Consider the following 7,432-nt stretch of genomic DNA (forward strand, 5'->3'; position numbering starts at 1 on the left):
GAATTTGACTATAGTGTTATATTAGAGATAAAAATTGAAGTGAGTATCAAATAGAAAACAAAAAATTTTAGAACTAAGAAAGAAACGGAACGACTCATTTTTCGATTGTGAAATAAGAAATTTTCTCTACGCATTACGGAGGCGACGAGGCCACGCAAGCGCCTCGCCGTACGAGCGGGGATTAATCGGCGTTTTGTTGCCCTGCACCTACACGTGCGGCCCGTGCGACTCACCGGTCTGGGTAATGCTTTTTTTTTTCGAGGAACGCGGCCCATATATAAGACCGAATCTAAGGGTCTTGCGGCCCAACAATTTTTCTCTTCGCCCAGCCCATGCGTGCTCGCTTTCGTCCTAATTCCGTGAATACAGAACTCTTCTTCCATTAGAACTCGAAGCAACGGGCCCTCGGCCCTCGGGTTAGGGATCCCATCCCTGCGACCGCTGCTCATCCCGAGCTCCGCCGGCGCCCGCCGACCTCCTCGCTTACGTCAGTGTGCGCCGCTGGGGGTGGGAAGGTGGTGATGGCCCCCGTCGGGAGACAGAGGGAGAGAGGCATTAAGAGATCGAGTGCCACAAAAGACAGGCTAAACTAAGATGGTGAAGAAGCGGCTTCTGCTGCAACGTGCCGTTCTTCTTTCAACGAGTCGTTTGCTTAATCTTCCCTTGATCCATGTGCCTGCCCAAATTTCCAGTGTTCAGCAATCGATTTTGGTTGATTGCGTACCAATTTTCAATTCTCAATTTAGCTCTTTTATATATATGCTGATGTCCATGATCTAAGGTAAGAATTCCTGCGACCTTGCACGGTTAACCAAGATGCCTCTTTTTCAGGAGGCAGAAATTCGAGGCTGGAAGTGTCTTACCTGTACAGGTTTAAGTTTATGAGGTTCTTAAATCTCTGGGAGAAGACCATTCTTCGGCAAAAGAAGAGTAAAAAGGAGAACCAGCAAAAGGCGAACTTGATTAAAAATAGGATAAAGTACATTTTTCAGCCTCCAACTCGCATTGAAGTTTGATTTTCAACCTTCAACTATGAAACCGGGTAACTGTCAAAACCGGATAAATTTGGTCATCGACAGGTTTTAAAAACGGTTTTCTATTTTCTAATAATAATAAAAATCTGGTTCGATCTCTAGAAGTTCATAATTAATTTATTTTAAATAGTTCATGTTTTTTTCTAAAAATGTTATATATATGTTGATGTTATATTTAAAATTGTTCAGGACCTTACTTGTTTTAAATAAATAACAAGCGTGACAACGAGCAATAAAGCAATAGGAACATAAATAAACCAATTTCAAATACCTATATATAGACCATAAACAAGTAGAGAACATTTTTAGAAAAAAAGTACTAGTTTCATATTTTTCTGATTTAAAATAAATGCCGACGGTGATAGCAATGCCACTGTATACATTAATACAGGGCTTAGCGCTCGTGGCCCGCCTCTCGAGTTGTTTTTGGCCAAAAGCAAGACGGTGCGCACGGAGACGAAGGCAGCGAACTGTCATGTAAAAGAACGGAAAGCGAATAATTTAATTCCGAACGAAATTAAATTGTGTGAAATTTAATTCCATGCTAAATTAAAAACAGTTTTAAATATAACATCAACATATATATAACATCTTTAGAAGAAAACATAAACTACTTTCATATTTTTATAATTTAAAATAAAATAATTATGAAACTTCTAGAGATCAAACCGGATTTTTATTATTGTTAGAAAATAGAAAACCTCTTTTGAATCCAGCCGATGATCAAATTTGTCCGGTTTTGACAGTTGGAGGACGTTTGTTACCCTGGTTTCATAGTTAAAGGTTGAAAATTGAACTTCAATGTGAGTTGGAGGTTGAAAAATGTACTTTACCCTTAAAAATATGGGTCCGATGGAGGGGTAGTGACACTTAATTTATGCTTTGTTATCTTCATGCCTTCTTTATAATGAATTTCATAAAACATTACCACCATAGTTCATAGAACAGTGCAAGTAGCCAAAAAACATGTTCACTGCAACTATTACCATAAGGTAAAATGCTTTTTCTGGGGTGAAGTTTACTATTTAAAGTATATGAAGTTTACTATCTGAAATACTATAATATATGTGGAATGGTATTTACATACTTCAAGCACATGCATTGTGTTTTCAGGGTGAAATTTACTATCTGAAATAAATATATGTGGGTATTTACATACTTCAAGCACATGCATTGTGTTTTTGTGTTGGGCTGTTGGGTCGTAGTATAATTATTGATGACAGCGCAGATTATTCAAACAATGAGCTTAAACTGATTTCATGGATAAAAGCAACAAAGGTAGCTTGTTGCTGGCTTACTGGCTAATGCCATTCAGAAGCAGGATGAAATAGCCATGGTTTAAGCTGAAGCTTGCTTCAGTGCCAATGCAAAAGCATCTCAGCCATGGCCCATGGCATTCAAATTTAATATTAAGTTTAGTCTGAGTGTCTGACTAAGTATGAGATAGATCATAGAATCAACATGGTGTTTTTATTTGTGCTCTGGTATACTGCTGGAGAGATAGAGTTCTTGAGTTTCTGCTGTTAATAAATTCTTTACAAAGGATGTACAGCGCTTCAGCTGAAGTAAGTAGTACCTCCATTCTCTAGCTGCTTGCACTCAGCACTCTCATTCTTCCGGCACAATACATGCTGACCCCCTCGAGGCATGCTATATGGCCATCTTGTGCATGGTGGCTACTCCAGTTTGAACTGATGTTCAGACTGGGATATGGGGGGTGGATGGTTTATCAGTTCAGTGGAGATTCACTTTATATGTACTCCTGAGTCTATATATACATCATAAAGCTGGAGTAAAGAAAAGGGCTACTGTACCAACATGCAAATTATTATCTCTCCACAGCACATGCATGCATATTTCTATGCAAAGAATTTCTTTAAGCGCTAATGAGTGTTTGCCTGATTCCACAAAGGTTTAATCATTGATGATATAAATGTGCCCATGCTTATTATTAGGGATGAAAATGGATCGGATACGAACGGATATCATTGATATTACATTTGTTTTCATATTTCTGTCCGGATTCGGATTCGAATGCGGATAGTGTCAACCATGCCGGATAGGATACGATTTGATATCGACATCATAAATATGCGACTTGAGTATTCGGATACGGATACGGATACGGTATCGGATGTTGAATATCCGGACTCGGATACGAACAAATCTGAACCCCTTTAAACGGATTCAGTCTCGAATACGGTTGGAAAATATCCGTACCGTTTTCACCCCTACTTATTATGGACCCTTGCTGTAAGAGTCAGTTAGCCATTTTACCTCTTAGTACTGAATTGTATGACTTAACTCCCAGTTATTTGGTCATATGTGGTAACCAGTCAGAGCCCCCTGAACCTGTACATGGCCTCACTACTAGTGCACCCATTTCAACACTATTTTAGATATGCTATACCTGAAGAATAGTCTAAGGAAGAGAGGGCTAGGAGCCAAGGATACATGGTAGGAAGATTCATGGGAATGTATGTATTGACTTGCTTGTATCTTATTATGATCTTGTTTAATGCTCCTTAATGTCACAAATTCTTTGTAATATTGACTTCCAATGAATGGTACCATTGTACCAAGATGCAACTTTGACTACTTATATTAACACAATAACTTAAGTGTAACATTGTGGAAGTATCATATCTCATGCTATACTCATGTGGCAAATCTGAATCTCAAGATGATTTTATTGGGCTGTGATCAACAATTTTAACCAGGAGTTTCCCTCAGAGCCTGGATTCATCAATAGTTAGCTTGATTATAGTTTTTTTTTTGCCTTATTCAGGCCTGGTGCAGTGGTGAGAGCTGTCTCGATGAGTCACCAGGTCGCGGGTTCGAAGCAGTCTCTCCGCAGATTTTGCGGGGGGAAGGCTTGCCTCTGTTTTTCTCTTCCCTAGATCCCACTCATGTGGGAGCCTCCGGCACTGGGTCTGCCCTTTCTTTCTTTCTTTCTTTGTCCCAATATACAATATGATATGCATCAGTGCATGTATCTTGTGTCATCACAAATTTCTATTGGCTCTGCTTTTATGGAAATGATTCTATGCACAGGTTCCACCACATGTTTTTGGAGGGATCCAGATGCAAAATTTTGCATCATCTGTGGAGACGACTAGGAAGTGCATTTGGAGCTGAAGTGCCCGTACAACTATCTTTCCCCGATCACATATGTTCCCTGCAGAGCACGACTTGCTCTTTATTACACAACCACACTTCGTTACAAGTGCCCAAGGCATACAGAGGAAGAAATGAGAACCTCCCACGCACGACGAAAGGAACTCAAGGCGCCTCAAGTTCATGCGGTACCTTGTGCGTGTGAACAACTTGCCGCAGCGCTACCACACTGAGCAATTTGCCGCACTGTTCAGCAGGTTTGGCCAGCTGCGGATGTGGCGTATAGCGACGCGCAGCTCTGGGCCTGCAAGGGATACGGTTGTGTCGTCTTCCAGCACCGTGAGCATGCTGAGGAGGCCATTGAGACACTCAACTGCTGTGAAGTCGGTGAGCGTAAGCTGCGAGTCGATTGGGCTTACCGTTTTCCCCGTTCGTTTCTTATGAGCCGTACTTTTTCAGCGAACAAACAGTGTTTTTCTCTCACAACAAATCAGCCAACGGCACTTTTCAGCCTGGCTTATCAGCCAAGCGAACCGGGCCTAAATTACTGTTGAGCCAGGATTATTCCGTGGTTTGAACTGGTGTTGGTTTTGATAAGCAAAGAAGTGTTGGACTAATGATGTCAGCGTTGAGGGATTGGTTTCTGACCTTGCCAGCTTATAGATGCGCACGCCGACGCTTTTTGAACAGGACTTTTATAAAAATTTCCAAGGAAGCCAATTTCTATATTTTGCGGATATTACATGGTGTTTGGAATGGAGGAATAAAGTTTTCCGTTCCTCTCTATATGCTCTTGGAAAAATTTTCACATGTGAATGGAGGAATGAGCGAAAATTTTCCCACGTGTGAATGGAATAATGAGTATGTACTCCCCTCCGTACTGAAATATAAGAGATCTAAATTTGTCCTAAGTTAAATGGTATTAAGTTTGATCTAATGTATAAAGAACAATATTCATGGATTTGCATTGTTGGGCGCATTATGAAATATATTTCATAGTTTACATCTTTGATATGGTATAGATGTTAAATCTCTATATAAATTCAGTCAAACTTAATATTATTTGACTTATTAGAACATAAATTGGATCCCTTGTACTCCAAGACGAAGAGTGTATTTTATAATTTACATCTTTGATATGGTAGATGTGTGTATCCAAGATGCTTAGATTTTTATTTTGCCTCTAGCTTTCTGAAAGGAAAAGGAAATGTTGCTTAGATTTTTATTTTGCCTCTAGCTTTGTGAAAGGAAAAGGAAATGTTTAGTGCTATTGTTAGTGTAAGCAATAGGGTTTGTAGCTAACTCCAAAGTTCCTATGCTACTTATATCGTCAAGCCCACCATAATGCAGAGTGCTCTTCCTGGCTTTGCTCAGAAGCTGGCCAATCCATCAACTTGATGTTAAGAACATGTTCCTTCATGGTACTTTCTAAGATAGTCTACTACTCTCAGCTTGTGCACTACCTCAGTCGCTCATCCTATGGTCTCAAATAGGCTTGGCGTGCTTGGTACACACTACTAGAAATATCCACTTCTATGACGATCAACTTTCATCACTGAAGGAGCCAAATTTGTCATAATTTTAGTTTTATAACGAATTTATGATGGAAAACGGTTTGTCATAGAAGTCACATCATTCTTGCAATTCTGTGACGATTCTAGAAAATCATCATAGAATTGGATTGATCTATGACGAAAACTGATCGTCATAGAACTGCTTTGGCATGCGTGGCAGAGGGCAGCCACGCTGGCGGGTACTTCCATTAGAGATGCTTTCCACGTGTACATGCTATAGCTAGTTTCATTGGAGATGGTTCAGGTACGTGTTACCTTCTTATTGCACAACGTGGCCATCTCTGGTTCTTGCACGTTTCAAGTTCTTACTGGACCACGTGTCAAGGCCTTGTTCCACATGTCAGTTTTCTATTGGCACACGAGTCGTGTTGCGATTGGGTCACGTGTCACTTCTTCGTTGGACCAAGTGTCGTATTTTTATTGGTCCACATGGCATGACCACAATACCCCACATGTCTTTCTTTTACTCGACCACGTGTCTCGATGCTGTACGTCTATGTGTCAGTATTTTATTGGGCCACGTGTCGCGCCCTGAGCTACCCACATTTCTTTTTCTAATTCGACCACGTGGTAGGATGGATTTGTACCACGTATTTTGTTTGTATTGGCTCACGTGCCGTGTCGTGGCTATTACATGTGTCATTCACTGGTTCGTCCACGTGTCAATTTCTTATTTAACAACGTGTCTGTGCCAAATCTACCACGTGCACACCAATCATTATATTAGAGAAAATGATTTTAGATCTACACTACTGCACAAAATAACTACATGCATAATTATATTGAACCTGAATCAAATAACAATAGTTGAACTTAGCAGTAAACCACTGACAGAGTTCACATATCAAGCCACCAAAAATTCACATCAAAACAGCAAACAAACCACATGTTCATTACATCAACAAGACTGAGAGTTACCAGCGCTTAAGAGCATGATATGCTCACGGAGCTTATTGTACTCCTCATGTTGCTGTTTCTTGAACTTCTCAAACTCCATATCAGTGTTTTCTACCTCCCTCTTCAGTTGATCCACTTGTTTAGCAAGGACAACTGAACTTTCCTGATGAGCAGCAAGCCGTTCTTGAAGTCTGGAGCAGCTTGTTCTGATACCAGCATTTTTCAAAGAAAAGGTGTTATAGTTGGCCTGGGAGAGGACATTGGAAACAACATCAACAACATGTTCTTCTCGTATAGTTTTTATAGCTTCCTGCAAAAACCAAGAGTAAACATTAGGGAGAGGACTTTGTTCGCCATGTGCATGCTGACTTTTGGACCTAGTTGGAATTACAAGATGCTGCAACTCTGCTAGACTAGTTGGCTTCACTCTCTTCGATTGCCATCCCCTAGGACCCATATTGGTGCTGCCTTTTACCCTGCTGGCAGGGACTTCTCTATGGCTTGTTTAACCCATAGCCTAAAATTGGAGAAACAAACTTAAGCAGCAAGTATGTAAAAATTGCATTGCTATCGACATAGCAAAGAATTGAATTGCACTGCTATCTAGACCAGCCCCCTCCCATCGCAACATGACAAGATAAAATAAGCACCTCAATTGCAAGGGGTACTCGCTCTTCTAAATCTGTATCTGTATCACCATATCCCTGAACACGCTCCCTTGCTTCAAGGAGATATTCTAGATGTCAACGTGTAGATCACAAAGGCATTTATTGAGTTAACCTTGTACCGAATGTCAACAAAACAGAGTAG

General features: G+C 40.5%; 1 pseudogene; it reads left to right on the top strand.

The window, feature by feature from the left end:
- The first annotated feature begins 521 nt into the window (after nucleotides 1-521).
- LOC136548823 (uncharacterized) lies at nucleotides 522-5,917 on the top strand (annotated as a pseudogene).
- The last annotated feature ends 1,515 nt before the right edge of the window (nucleotides 5,918-7,432 follow it).

Source organism: Miscanthus floridulus, chromosome 4 (genome assembly GCF_019320115.1).
Source record: "Miscanthus floridulus cultivar M001 chromosome 4, ASM1932011v1, whole genome shotgun sequence".
Taxonomy (NCBI): domain Eukaryota; kingdom Viridiplantae; phylum Streptophyta; class Magnoliopsida; order Poales; family Poaceae; genus Miscanthus; species Miscanthus floridulus.